Below are 15587 nucleotides of genomic sequence, written 5' to 3'. Positions count from 1 at the left end.
GGTCAATCTTTCCTCACTCATTCTCTCCATGTGCCCAAACCACTTCAAAACACCCTCTTCTGCTCTCTCAACCACGCTCTTTTTATTTCCACACATCTCTCTTACCCTTACGTTACTCACTCGATCAAACCACCTCACACCACACATTGTCCTCAAACATCTCATTTCCAGCACATCCATCCTCCTGCGCACAACTCTATCCATAGCCCACGCCTCGCAACCATACAACATTGTTGGAACCACTATTCCTTCAAACATACCCATTTTTGCTTTCCGAGATAATGTTCTCGACTTCCACACATTCTTCAAGGCCCCCAGAATTTTCGCCTCCTCCTCCACCCTATGATCCACTTCCGCTTCCATGGTTCCATCCGCTGCCAGATCCACTCCCAGATATCTAAAACACTTCACTTCCTCCAGTTTTTCTCCATTCAAACTCACCTCCCAATTGACTTGACCCTCAACCCTACTGTACCTAATAACCTTGCTCTTATTCACATTTACTCTTAACTTTCTTCTTCCACACACTTTACCAAACTCAGTCACCAGCTTCTGCAGTTTCTCACATGAATCAGCCACCAGCGCTGTATCATCAGCGAACAACAACTGACTCACTTCCCAAGCTCTCTCATCCCCAACAGACTTCATACTTGCCCCTCTTTCCAAAACTCTTGCATTTACCTCCCTAACAACCCCATCCATAAACAAATTAAACAACCATATATATATATATATATATATATATATATATATATATATATATATATATATATATATATATATATATATATATATATATATATATATATATATATGAATATAATATTCAGAACTGGCTAAGCCTTATCATTACACCCTTTATAAAAGCGAATTTCTGGTCAAACGGACGCCAAACACTAACAAGAGTGCAACACCTCTCTCTCTCTCTCTCTCTCTCTCTCTCTCTCTCTCTCTCTCTCTCTCTCTCTCTCTCTCTCTCTCCTTTACATTCTAACACACACAGACACACACAAACATATACCTTGTGTTGACCTTGGAGGCACGTCTCCCTCCATGACTCGGCCTGGGACATTCATCCTCTGATCAGTCAGGGATTGATCTTCATTCTTTGCCGCACGAGTGGCTAATTCATTGTACACTCCTGCCCATCCTGTCTGTGGGCGGTGGCGGAGAAGAGGATACAGAGGGCACAAAAAGGTCCAGGGAGACTGGGGGCCTCAATGAATGTAATATATCATGGGTTACAAAGTGAGGAAAGTGTTAACAGAGTCTGCAATGAACTACTCAAACTGTTTACATGACAAGTGACGATCACAACACTCGAACAACAAAGGATTACGTTTCAATATACACAAAAATACAATGAAGTATTTACAGTAAGCAAAGTTATGGTGCTTCTCGACTACCTGAGGTATAGAACAATGTTATGGATGATGCGTTGCCAAATTTCTTGTAAGGACCGTCTCTAAACTCACTGATTTTACAACACTCAAGTTTATAATGCTGTAAGGTGTGGGCACAGCTCTGGTGGAAAATTTTGACATCTGGCCAGATTATTATCAAGAAGGACAAATTTTCATGAATATCTACAGCGCAGCCTACGTCGGGTGGCAACATGTCTACTAATCCTACCGGTAGAACTATATATATATATGTATATATATATATATATATATATATATATATATATATATATATATATATATATATATATATATATATATATGAAAAGGAAATCGCACTTCAGTAGTTCTTATAATCATATTTAACATGTGATTTTTCCATACATATGGCACGACATGTTTCGTGGAGACAATCCACCTCATCGGGTACCAGTGCTTAGTTTTCTAAATCCCAACATCACATCAGAATACCGCCGTCCAGCGTCTAACAGTACAGAGAACGCACACTTGACCGACGGCGACCGTTAAAAGGGAGAGTGATTAAGGAGGGTGTCACGTGGCGAAGGTTGACCTGGGTAGCTGGGTGTGTCTCGGACAACATTTTCGATGTCTTCGTGTTTTGTCAATTCTCTCATAATGATCTGATTAATGCTTTACACTTGCCTGGGGACAAATCAAAATAGTTCTTAGTATCAGCAATTCAATGCCGTTGCGTGTGGCACAATCAGCAGAAGGGTTGAGAATACCGGGATTTTCAAGATCGCATTTTTGTGGTCATCCCTGCGTACTGAATGACTGTGCCACTAACACCTCTCCGTCACAGTTTTACCAGTCTGTCCTACATAAATATACTTACATGCCTTGTATTTGACGCCGTAAACACTCCAATTGCTGCATGATTTGGCCAACTATTCATTAAGGTTTTACTGAAAGTGTTATTGCACTGGAAAACAACATCACAAGCAGTGTTCAATGCCCACCAAAAAGTAACAAACGCAGCTGTGCCTGGTGACACGAGGGCAAAGATGCATAAATCTATCGCTGTGCTGTGCGAGAAAATCCAGTCGTTGAACGGAATGGTGGATGCACACCAGCAGGTGGCAGGGAACACCAGAACATGGTGGCGATATTGTGTTCAAATATACTCATGTACTTTGTGAGCAGGTACATGAACTAAGTGAGATATTTATTAAGCAGGAAAAACTTATTATGCTCTTAAAACATGAAAAGGTAAACAACAGTGTACCACAGTCAGGTGCTTCACACAGAGACGATGATAATAGATGAATGAAGCACAAGTTAATAAGCTGTCAAAGAAAACAGTTCCCAAACTCCTTCAGGGTAAAGGAATCAGAAACCTATAAAGTCATTCTGCAGTTACTGGAAATATAAGAAACGTTGCGCTAAATCGTTACAAAAAGAATTACATGAAAGACTTGACATTATAAGGGAGATTCATGTAACTTTCAAGGCATATGGCTAACAGGAACATGGCTTAACAATACAGTGACATCACAATACTCAGTTGGAACATTGCCTCTTGGAAAAAAGGAAGATCTTTCGACCTCCATCACGAGGTTGTTACCAAGCACAGTGATGCCATATGTCTGCAAGAATGTCGAACGCCTCCTAGAACCACCCCCCCCCCCCCACACACACACACACACACACACACACTCACTTAAATCATACAATTACAAACGCTATAATCCTAGATCTACCAACACTTGTCCGATGTATGTAAAACAGTCATTACATCATGTACCTATATCTTCCAAAAGCCCCACGGATTCCAAGACCACGGTATTAAGGTACACGTCGGCAATTCTACACTCAGTGTACTAAATGCCTATGCACCTGCTAACCTACTCCATCACACAGATTCACCTAACCTTCTTCATACTGAACCTACTGTCCAAACTGGAGACTTTAACGCTCGACACAAGAATCCAGGTGACCTCTTCACTACCACTAACGGCAGAAGTTTAATCTCACTCCTGGACGTATATGATGATGTTCAATTCACCAGTCAGAATCAACCAACACACATATACGGAGGATCAATGATAGGTGTATAGGCTTTAACCTGTCATACACAAATCAGTTCTGATATTGGTGATGATCTTATGTCTGACCACTTGCCAATAACTGTCACAATACGTGAAGCTAATGTCAACTTATCTGGTGTCAGGGCGAAAAGAAAGAGATTAATAGTGAAACAAGAACATCAAAATAGGTTCATAGATCATATCTCTGACTGGTACAAAGATTATAACCCCCAAATGTACTAGCTTTTAATGTCAGTCTTGAAACTTCTATAAACAACTTTACGTAAAGTGAGCTAACTTCAGAGAGTAGACAGAATGCACCTCATAATAGGCCACATCAGTACTATAATGACCCAGAGCTGAAACAGCTCAAATTTATAGCCAAGCAAATACGTAAAGGTTATAGACAACCCCGAACATCCAAAATGCTAAAAGCTATTTCAAGCATCTCTTGCAGCAGCGAGGGAACGAATGACTGAACTCAGAAAGAATGACTGGGAACAGCTGGTCGGTAGACTAAATCAACACACTCCTTTAAGCCAAACCTGGAAGGGGTATTAACAGAATCACCGGAAAGAAAAATAAACAAGTATCTCATCCCAAAACGCTGCAGAAGGCTAACGAATCAATCACGCAATGGGCTCATACTTCTAGCTACAACATGCTACCACCTGAAGCGAGGGACGTTTTGTACAACAAACCCAAACAGATGACCTTCCGCAGTTCATGCTCCACAAGCAATACGATGAATGTGATGTGCTATTTACTAAGTCTGAACTGGATGCAGCTCTGAGCAGGAGCAATGCCCCTGGGGAGGATGGTATCACTTACATCATTAGACTTCCAAGATGTGTGTACCTGGTAATCTAATATTATAGCTGTATAGTATGAGTTACGCCACGGGTTATCTAACCTCCTCATGGACCGACGGAGCCTAATTGTACCAACACCTAACTCAATCAACTTGATGAATTTCAGCCCATCTCCATGACGAGTTGCCTGTGCAAAACATTTGAGAGGACGGTGTTCAGCAGACTACTACACAAAGGCAAAGACCATAAGTCATCAAACATCAATGGTTTCACACGCGGCAAAAAGTGTAAACAACTGTATCACTACTTTCCGAACAGTTCATGGTGACAGGAGGTATAAGTACACTACTTTTCTTGACCTAAAAGCTGCATTTGATACTGACAATTCGCAAGTTATATGAGTTAGCAAAAATGGATATAGGTGGCCGGCTCCTGCACTGGATACTCGGCTGTCTCTCTAACAGAAAGTCAGCTATGGTGTTTCGAGGCTACAAAAGTGAAGTTAAAGACATGCTACTTGGCACTCCTCAAGGTGGAGTACTTAGCCCCACTCTGTTCAATGTGCTAATCAATGCATTACTGAGATCTAATCCAGTGGCTGAGAAATATCACTGTTAGCTATGCTGATGACATTCTTGTACATAACAAAACATATCGAGAAATGCAAACTGTTCTTAGCGGCATACACAGCCTGTGAAAAGCCTTGACTTCATCATACCTACAGCTAAAACTAAAGTCTTCAATAATCGAACTGGTAACGGCAGGAGCGGACCCGACTGACTATGTCTCCACCTTTGAATATCTTGGTGTCTCAGTCCCATGTGCTGCAGCTGGTGTGGAAAAAAAATAAATCGACAATGAACAGACAGACTCAGAGCTCTCAGAGCTGTTGCAGGGTACAATCCTAACTATGGTACAAATAACAGAATTGTTAAAATGATGTACTTAGCTTATAATAGGTCTCTAATAGATTACCACGCACCAGTTTTGGTCCTACACAACAAAAAATGTATCATCAGACTTGATAAAATGCAAAATGAAGCCTTAAGAATCATACTTGTTTGCCCGAGGTCCACTAAAGTTCTTAACATGCGGAAAGAATACTTGAAATCAGTCTTATGACATGACTGAAACTTCTGCGTGGTGATCCAGATAGTGTTGTCTTTAAAGTACTGTTAAACCAAATAGGTCATGGCAACAGTGAATCTAAATGGATCCAAGTAACAGCCAACCACATGGCAATGTTTGGTGTACATAATTTGTATAAAATTAGGAAGCAGCAGCATTTCCTGCCTCCCTGGCAGATAACTCCCTTTGACGTCACTACACCCACTTACCCACCCAAGAATCTAATTACTTATAATCTTCACCTTCAACACTTCGCCAAGACCAACGCTCTTGAACATATACAGAAACTCCAGACTGACAATAACACAGCCAGGGCATCATCTATACTGACAGTTCTCGCGACTCTGCCACTGGGAAGGCAGGCAGTGCTGCCATTGTGATTAAGCCCAATGGTAAAAGAATAAAGGAAAATGTCAGAATAAACAACTGAGCATCTACTCTACAAACTGAATTGTTTCGCCATACTTATCAGTGGTTCTTTATCGTCAATGACTCGCCCTTAACACCATGGGATCAGTGTAACATGCTGGTCTCAGAAGCTAAACACAAATACTCAGACATTATTGCTCAAGTGATTCAAATCAACCTCGGCAAGCACAACGAAGCTGATGCTTTGACCAATCTTGCACTAAGTAAAGCTGATGGTGAAAATTACATTGGGTTGTTAATTAGAAGCCTCAAAACTATGATTAGAAAAGAACTAACTGACCTCTGAAGCACGAAGACGAGTTCAAACAAGTATAAGTAGAAATATTTTCCATCACAGTGAAATGTGTAAAGTAAAACATGTACATGGAGATTACGTGTGTAATCAGCAGATTACGTGTGTTGTAACTGCCAGACTAATGCTAGGCTATAGGTACTACTGGCGCTTTGGCCCATCTGAAGATGGTAATCATGTGAATTGTAAAGTTTGTGGCCAAAGATTTGGACACAGACTAGAACACTATGTCTTAGAATGTGAAAAAATAGAACCTTTTAGGGATAGATCTAAACAAACCCTTCGAGAAAATGTCACAACACCTTATTGTTAATAACAAGATATCTGAAATTTGAAGTTTGTATCAACTTTTTGCATCTGGTCAGTAAAACTGACCATATGAAACTATGTAATGTATGCACTGAAATACGAATTGTAACATCTTATGTAATATCAACCAACTGGGGTCTGACTAAGACCCTTTGCGACACCATGTAATCCTTCTGCGCTGTCGCTGACAGGATGAGCATGGGGTGCACAATATATCTGCCAGGGTTACCGGCACAAATTCAAAATCAATTCGCTGGTGGACCCAGAGAGGGTAATTAACTTCATCCTTAAAGGCAAAAAAGTTTGGCAAGTTCATCGGCTATATTATGTATTCTGTGCTTAATATGGGATGGAATCCAGAGAAAACGGACTTCAAATCCCAGCCTGAGTAACTCTGATATAATTGTGGGGTGAAGGTGAGTTTGTCGAGGGTGTAGTGAAGATGCTTCGTGAACATGACGGTAAGCGACGGTGCGGAGGGAGATACACTACCTACACTCACATGCGAATGTCGGCGCTTTTCGTTAACCGAGTCCTCCATGCCTGCCTGGCCAACAGGAAATCATTCTTTTTACGGTAGACTACGAACCACCAAGTGTGAACCATGATATTCACGTCTACCAGACCTCCACTCGAGAGAAATGTCCTGGTGTTTTCAGTCGTTCCCAGAGGTAGTTATATAACCAGAGCGTAATGTACAAGATCTTTAAAATACATCTTCTAACGTGACAGTTTGGATGGTCTTCAAGAATGATGTTATCACCCAACAATATTCTTATCTGAAGAGGATAAGGCGCGTGCAAGGGCTCCCTGTCTGTCTCATGTTAAAGGGTCATACGACCCAGCCCACCATCTTCTTTGTCGAGGGGACGTTGACTTCTTGTGTGTCTGCTGAAGGTTAAGTCTTCACACATCATTACGCGCCCAAGTCCTTATTAAAGTTTCTCAACTGTGATATTTTTTCCGGCATTGTGTACAAGATGGTGTTTCTTCACTTGCCCAGCAAACTGGAAACAATCACACTGTGTTTATTTTCTAATATTTGAATGTTTTATCAGTGGTGTCGGTTTTCATGACATTCTCAAGCCTTAATGTAATAAAAGTAACTAAATTTGTCTTCTATACGTCTATAATGTAATCTCAGATCATAAGCTGTCGTGTATTCAACCTTAGACACGACCCTTGCTTATCATACCGCTTACTGCAGTTTGTAGACAACAATGCACACACACACACACACACACACACACACACACACAAACACGATACACACACAGAGGCTAGCGCTGCAACTCGCCAATCTATCGGGAGCTGGTTCGAATCCCGGACACAGCAGGCAGCTAGCTCACAGCCATACCAAATGTTCATCCTCCCAACCTGGTTGATGACTGGGTATCTGGCGTAAGCTGGGGTTGTGTTGTATACAAAGGGTTAAATGACAACACGAGTACAAACTCTTTCCTCCGTATTACACTATTACAAATCACACACACACACACACACACACACACACACACACACACACACACACACACACACACACACACACGGCAAACGTGGAAATATATAAAAACACAGATACATAACCAGGAGTCATGACTACATTACGTACCTTACATTCCTGGGAAAACAGATCCTAGCCTCACATCCTCACCTGTAATGGGGAAGAAGATACATTAATAAAACATCAAATAAAAGATGGACTGAGGAAGGGATTGTGTGATTTGCAGAGCGTTAGAACCTAATGGTTATTCATTACTTTTTAGCATGAAAAGGATATCTACAGACTTAAAAGATATGTAAATACAAAGATTTCTAAAAACTTATATATATATATATATATATATATATATATCATACAAACCTCCCACAGCTAGGATCGAATCCGGGACCCCCGTGCAACAGGCGGGAGCGCTACCGCTAGGCTGGATGACATTACTCCAGTCAATACAATGATCATAGTTTTTAACTCTAAAGTCCAGTGCCACGAGAAATATCAGTGAATCTTCTAATATCAAATACACAAAGAATCATAATCTTAATATCAGTGAAGGTCTATACAAATTGGATAGCTTTACTGTTGATAAAATTTGTAAACAATTCACCTTGTCCACATAATAAGTTTATGATACGCTCGTTGTTTGTCTTGGACAATCACATGTTTACGAAATGGCGTCCTAGCTACGTCTCTTCATTGTATATCAACTGACTGTTATATTTCTCTCTTGTGTCTCCCCTGATGATGTGATTATTACACGAAAGTGCACTTGGGAACTTATAGCGTTTCATTTTCCCTGTGGACTCGCAGGAATATACCTGATCACGCGCAAAATTGCGATCCTCTCTCTCTCTCTCTCTCTCTCTCTCTTTTTTTTTTTTTTTTTTTTTTTTTTTTTTTTTTTTTTTTTTTTTTCCAAAAGAAGGAACAGAGAATTGGGCCAGGTGAGGGTATACCCTCAAAGGCCCAGTCCTCTGTTCTTAACGCTACCTCGCTAATGCGGGAAATGGCGAATAGTTTGAAAGAAAGATATATATATATATATAACTAAAATTATTTCTAAAAACTATGCAATTTTGCTTCCTTAAAACACATTCATCGATCACTTAACATTTACAACATTATTTAAAATTTCTACCAACATCTTGTTTTATTTCATATTGGACTCTGAGACTCGTATATGACTGGCATATGGTGAGCACATGTGTCCACGGGAGTATTACAACTGCAGGTGTCACATACTGGGGCAGGTCTCCTCTCCATGAAGTGACCCAGGAGGGGTCAACACACAGTCACCAATCCTCAGTCGACAAAGAATTAGTCTCGAACTTGTCGAACTGGCGAGTCCTCTAGAGGGAGCGAACGCCATACTTCAACACCTCTCTTCCTTCCCTGTAGTCTTTTATTCCTCTGGGTTTCCAAATCTCATCTGGCCTGCCATTTACATCTAAAACATCTATTCATTCCCTTAAAGAGAAAAGAAAAAATCACTGCAAGGTACAACTTTCGTATATACGGTGGATGCTTTAGTCTCAGCAACCTGCTCTGGCTACAGCAGCTACGTCTGGTATGAGAGAGAGAGAGAGAGAGAGAGAGAGAGAGAGAGAGAGAGAGAGAGAGAGAGAGAGAGAGAGAGAGAGAGAGAGATACTGGATATTTAAACGCACGCATATGATGTATACAAACATATATACACGAATACATGATACTGGCAGAGAACAAGTTCTTCGTGCGATGTAAAGAACAACCAGAGGTCATAACAAGAGAGAACAACCAGAGGTCACAACACGAGAGAACAACCAAAGACCATAACACGAGAGAACAAACAGAGGTCATAAGACGAGAGAACAACCACAGGTCATAAGACGAGAGAACAACCAGAGGCCATAACAAGAGAGAACAGCCAGAGGTCATAACACGAGAGAACAACCAGAGACCATAACACGAGAGAACAATCAGAGACCAAAACACGAGAGAACAACCACAGGTCATAAGACGAGAGAACAACCAGAGACCATAAGACGAGAGAACAGAGACCATAAGACGAGAGAACAACCAGAGACCATAAGACGAGAGAACAACAAGAGACCATAACACGAGAGAACAACCAGAGACCATCACACGAGAGAACAACCACAGGTCATAACACGAAGCTAGTAAAGTAACTTGTAAGGAAGGAAGTGAAGAAGAATCGTTATGGTACAGATGTGGGCGAACGAAATAAACTGTGAGATGAAACTGTGAACATCATACACAAGATGTATGTATGATGGTGGAGAGAGCTCAAGAGGAGGGGCCCCACGTGTGTAGAACTCCCTCCCTCCCACCCTGTACGGCACGGACAGATAATAATAAAGAATAAGAAAAACATACAAAAGCAGAGACACACCAGATCAGTAACACACACACACACACACACACACACACACACACACATTTCCTCTCTACAAGAGGCATGGCATAACATTAACTGGTGTCAACAAACATATAAATGCTGTTTGTTTTCCAAGCACTACTCTAAATCACTGCCGCGACCCCGGTAATTGGTCCTCCGAAAATGTAAACTACCGGTGAACGAACGAAGTTAAACGTCCACTCCACTGTATGGTCCACAGTATGGGCCACAGTATGGTCCACTGTATGGTCCACAGTATGGGCCACAGTATGGTCCACTGTGTGGTCTACAGTAAGGACCACAGTATGGTCCACAGTATCGTCCACTGTATGGTCCACTTTATGGTCCACAGTATGGTCCACTGTATGGTCCACTTTATGGTCCACTGTATGGTCCACAGTACACCCGTCTCCTCCAATAGATCATAGCCATCTACCATTCTTTACTGTTTTGACACCAAAGCAGATCAGGAATTGAGCACATACATTACTGTACTGGGTGAGATCACCTCGTCATAGACCATCATTAACTATCCGATTTCCATCTATAAAGATCAAGAATTTACGATACTATTACGTCTGCTAATTGAACACCTCGTCGTACACCAGCAGGACTTCCCTATGTGCTCCTTCATAATTACCGAAGATTTACATCGAGTGATGGTGTGTTCCAGCATATATCAGTCTAATGCAACACGAGAGTAAACATCTGGGAGTGTCCAGTCAAGCAGAGGCCGTTAACCAAACCGGTGTGAGCGAGGCTCATGCCAGCAGGAGGCGGGAGGGAGGGGAACATGCCAATCCCTTGTCTTTTTTTTTACGAATACCTTCAGCTTGGCTCCAGGGTTCGACACCACTAACCCCGCAGCTCCGTCTGAAGCCAAACTTCCCCGGTGAGGTAACTGGTCTTGTGCAATGTTACACCACCCTGGTATAACTGTCGCATGGAGGAAGAGGAGTCAGGCACACTCTCTTGGGACTTACCCGACTGCGCGCACAACACATTCCTCACACAGAGTAAGCCGTGAGGGATCTGTCTGACAAAGGGGTATTGGGAGCGGACATCGTCCCTCAACCTGTCGACAGAGTCCCACATTAGAACAAAGGTTACAGAGACCAAATGTCTGCTGGCAAATATAGGAAATACAGTCGAGTTCATGGAAAAGGAAATATTCAGCAAGCTGTTTACATCCTACAGTAAGCTAGAACTAAACCACTGTTCTTAAGTTTGGTCACTGCATTGACTAACGACTACAAAATGTTTTTGGTAACAGGCAGCAGTGGAGTGAGCAGCTTGGGGCTCGAGATGTTTACAATCTGTAAATGTTAATATGACCCTTCAAGATGCAGTGGCAATACTGTTATGATCCTCATGTCTGCTGTGAACATAAGTTTTCAATCCTCTTTTAGGAGCAGATTAAACACAATGCCTTCCAGGATTTCCCATTAGCTGATTCTACGGCTCTTCAGCCACTGTATAGGGGAACACAGTTCCCGTGCCTTCAGCCGTTCCCAGATGTTCTGATTTTTGAGAGCAGAATGCGAGCTGATCCTTGGACATTCTCCAAGTCGACAATTACACCCACCTTGAAGGGTGGACGTCAGCACACAACAGTATTCTAGTGTGAAGTTCTCTGAAGAGGATCATCGTCGTTTTCGTCTTTTTCTTCTCTTGAAGTTTCGCAAAATCCAACCTGACATCTTCTCTTGCAGGTTCAAGTTGCTTTTGTGCTGGTTAACAAGAAGGTCGTCGGAATGAGTCACTTCCAGATCTTTCACATTTCTTCTCTGTAATATGTGTACGTACCTGGTGTTGTACAGTACAAGTCTACTTCTTCACTGAAGAATTAAGGAGAAAAAAAGTTCATCTTCACTAAACATGCTGATAACTTCAGTGCCCAGTGAAAGCCTGATTCATACTGTCCAGTGTCTCAGTGTATTCTACAATTCAAATCATACTGTCTACAGTGTCTCAGTGTCCTCTACAATTCTGATTCATGCTATCTACCATTATCTACGAGACGATGATGAAGCAGTGTTGCATGTACCGATGACATCCAAGTCTTCCTGCTGTTGGCCACCGAGAGTAACGTTCATCAAAGAAGGGAAATTGTTCAATACCAGTGCGACAAAGAAAACGAGGATACTGTCACATATCAAATACTATACGAAGATAGCACTGCTCATAGAGGCGAGATCTACGAGTGATAATATTACAAGATCTGACCTCTGGGGAACATAAGCACATCTGCTGAGCCTGAGATGGCACACACTATATATCAACAACTTTTGAAACCATGGAAGAATCACCAGTGACGACCCTGTCGCAAACACGTCCTCTCTCTCTCTCTCTCTCTCTCTCTCTCTCTCTCTCTCTCTCTCTCTCTCTCTCTCTCTCTCTCTCTCCTGGCTGGTGTACTGGTGTTCATTACCCATCACAATGTAGGCCCGAGACACAAATGATAGTGACAAAACGTTAAAAGGTCTTTCGACTAAATGTACTCAACGATTAGCACAACATCTGAACTACTCCTTCAACGAAAGAAATTATTGATTTGTATTCATTACAACATAGACGAGAGAGAGAGAGAGAGAGAGAGAGAGAGAGAGAGAGAGAGAGAGAGAGAGAGAGAGAGAGAGAGAGAGAGAGAGAGAAGTATGGTAGACATGATTATTACTGGAATGTCTTCTTCCACACCTGCATACATATACAATGCCCTCCCGGAAGGATGGACTAGAGAAAGTATGCAAATTACATCCACTTCAAGACCAAAGGCGCTGTAGGAAACAACAAGGAAAACTGCAGGAACCTTTCTTCCCAGCAAGACATCTGCAGCAACACACAGCCTGGCAGACCCCATACAGGTAAGTTCAACTCCCACCTGTACACTACCCCATCCTTACCAGCAATAACATCACCCTCACACCTACCCATCAACCAGCAGCAACCCTACCCCATCATCATCACCATCAACCAGCAACAACCCTACCCCATCATCATCACCATCAACCAGCAGCAACCCTACCCCATCATCATCACCATCAACCAGCAGCAACCCTACCCCATCATCATCACCATCAACCAGCAACAACCCTACCCCATCATCATCACCATCAACCAGCAGCAACCCTACCCCATCATCATCATCACCATCAACCAGCAGCAACCCTACCCCATCATCATCACCATCAACCAGCAACAACCCTACCCCATCATCATCACCATCAACCAGCAACAACCCTACCCCATCATCATCACCATCAACCAGCAGCAACCCTACCCCATCATCATCACCATCAACCAGCAGCAACCCTACCCCATCACCATCATCACCATCAACCAGCAGTAACCCTACCCCATCATCATCACCATCAACCAGTAGCAACCCTACCCCATCATCATCATCACCATTAACCAGCAACAACCCTACCCCATCATCATCACCATCAACCAGCAGCAACCCTACCCCATCATCATCACCATCAACCAGCAACAACCCTACCCCATCATCATCACCATCAACCAGCAGCAACCCTACCCCATCATCATCATCACCATCAACCAGCAACAACCCTACCCCATCATCATCACCATCAACCAGCAACAACCCTACCCCATCATCATCATCACCATCAACCAGCAACAACCCTACCCCATCATCATCACCATCAACCAGCAACAACCCTACCCCATCATCATCATCACCATCAACCAGCAACAACCCTACCCCATCATCATCATCACCATCAACCAGCAACAACCCTACCCCATCATCATCACCATCAACCAGCAACAACCCTACCCCATCATCATCACCATCAACCAGCAGCAACCCTACCCCATCATCATCACCATCAACCAGCAGCAACCCTACCCCATCATCGTCACCATCAACCAGCAACAACCCTACCCCATCATCATCATCACCATCAACCAGCAACAACCCTACCCCATCATCATCATCACCATCAACCAGCAACAACCCTACCCCATCATCATCACCATCAACCAGCAACAACCCTACCCATCATCATCACCATCAACCAGCAGCAACCCTACCCCATCATCATCACCATCAACCAGCAGCAACCCTACCCCATCATCGTCACCATCAACCAGCAACAACCCTACCCCATCATCATCACCATCAACCAGCAACAACCCTACCCCATCATCATCACCATCAACCAGCAACAACCCTACCCCATCATCATCACCATCAACCAGCAACAACCCTACCCCATCATCATCACCATCAACCAGCAGCAACCCTACCCCATCATCATCACCATCAACCAGCAGCAACCCTACCCCATCATCATCATCACCATCAACCAGCAACAACCCTACCCCATCATCATCACCATCAACCAGCAGCAACCCTACCCCATCATCATCATCACCATCAACCAGCAACAACCCTACCCCATCATCATCATCACCATCAACCAGCAACAACCCTACCCCATCATCATCACCATCAACCAGCAACAACCCTACCCCATCATCATCACCATCAACCAGCAGCAACCCTACCCCATCATCATCACCATCAACCAGCAACAACCCTACCCCATCATCATCACCATCAACCAGCAACAACCCTACCCCATCATCATCACCATCAACCAGCAACAACCCTACCCCATCATCATCAACCAGCAACAACCCTACCCCATCATCATCACCATCAACAACCCTACCCCATCATCATCACCATCAACCAGAACAACCCTACCCACAATCAACACCATCAACAGCACAACCCTACCCCATCATCATCACCATCAACCAGCACAACCCTACCCCATCATCTCTCACCATCACAGCACAACCCTCCCCATCATCATCACACAACCAGCACAACCCTACCCCACACACTCACAGCACACCTACCTTATCACATACACCAACAATCTACACTAACCCACAACCACCATAATACACAACACACACACCACACATACACACACACACCCCACACACACACACACACACCCATCACAACCATCACACAACACACCACACACACATCAACACACCACACACACACACCACACCACACGCAACAATATATCACAAACTATCACCTTCAGCACCTACCCACACTGCACCAACACCCACCCAACAGCCATACACATAATAAACCAAAAAACACAGCACATCACAACAAACTTCAACCTCATAAACCATCACATCACCATCACCATCACACCATCATCTACCAACCAAAACCACTAAACAAAAAGCACAATACCGCCTATCAAAACCCA

The 15587-nt window shown here is 43.1% G+C and overlaps 1 protein-coding gene across 9 annotated transcripts in view; it reads right to left on the bottom strand.

Annotated features, from left to right (window-relative positions):
- The window catches only part of Snrk (SNF related kinase), an 852818-nt gene that overhangs the window by 267500 nt on the left and 569731 nt on the right, over positions 1 to 15587 (bottom strand). The window contains exon 1 of one of the 9 annotated variants that reach the window (XM_071663345.1): positions 8034 to 8055. The exons of the other annotated variants lie outside the window; for them this stretch is intronic. The gene's annotated coding sequence lies outside the window, so the exon portion shown is untranslated. Of the gene's footprint in view, positions 1 to 8033; positions 8056 to 15587 lie in introns of those variants that run through there. 9 annotated transcript variants of the gene reach the window in all.

The sequence above is a fragment of the Panulirus ornatus genome, chromosome 7 (genome assembly GCF_036320965.1).
Source record: "Panulirus ornatus isolate Po-2019 chromosome 7, ASM3632096v1, whole genome shotgun sequence".
NCBI lineage: Eukaryota > Metazoa > Arthropoda > Malacostraca > Decapoda > Palinuridae > Panulirus > Panulirus ornatus.
This window is presented reverse-complemented; position numbering and strand designations above follow the sequence as displayed.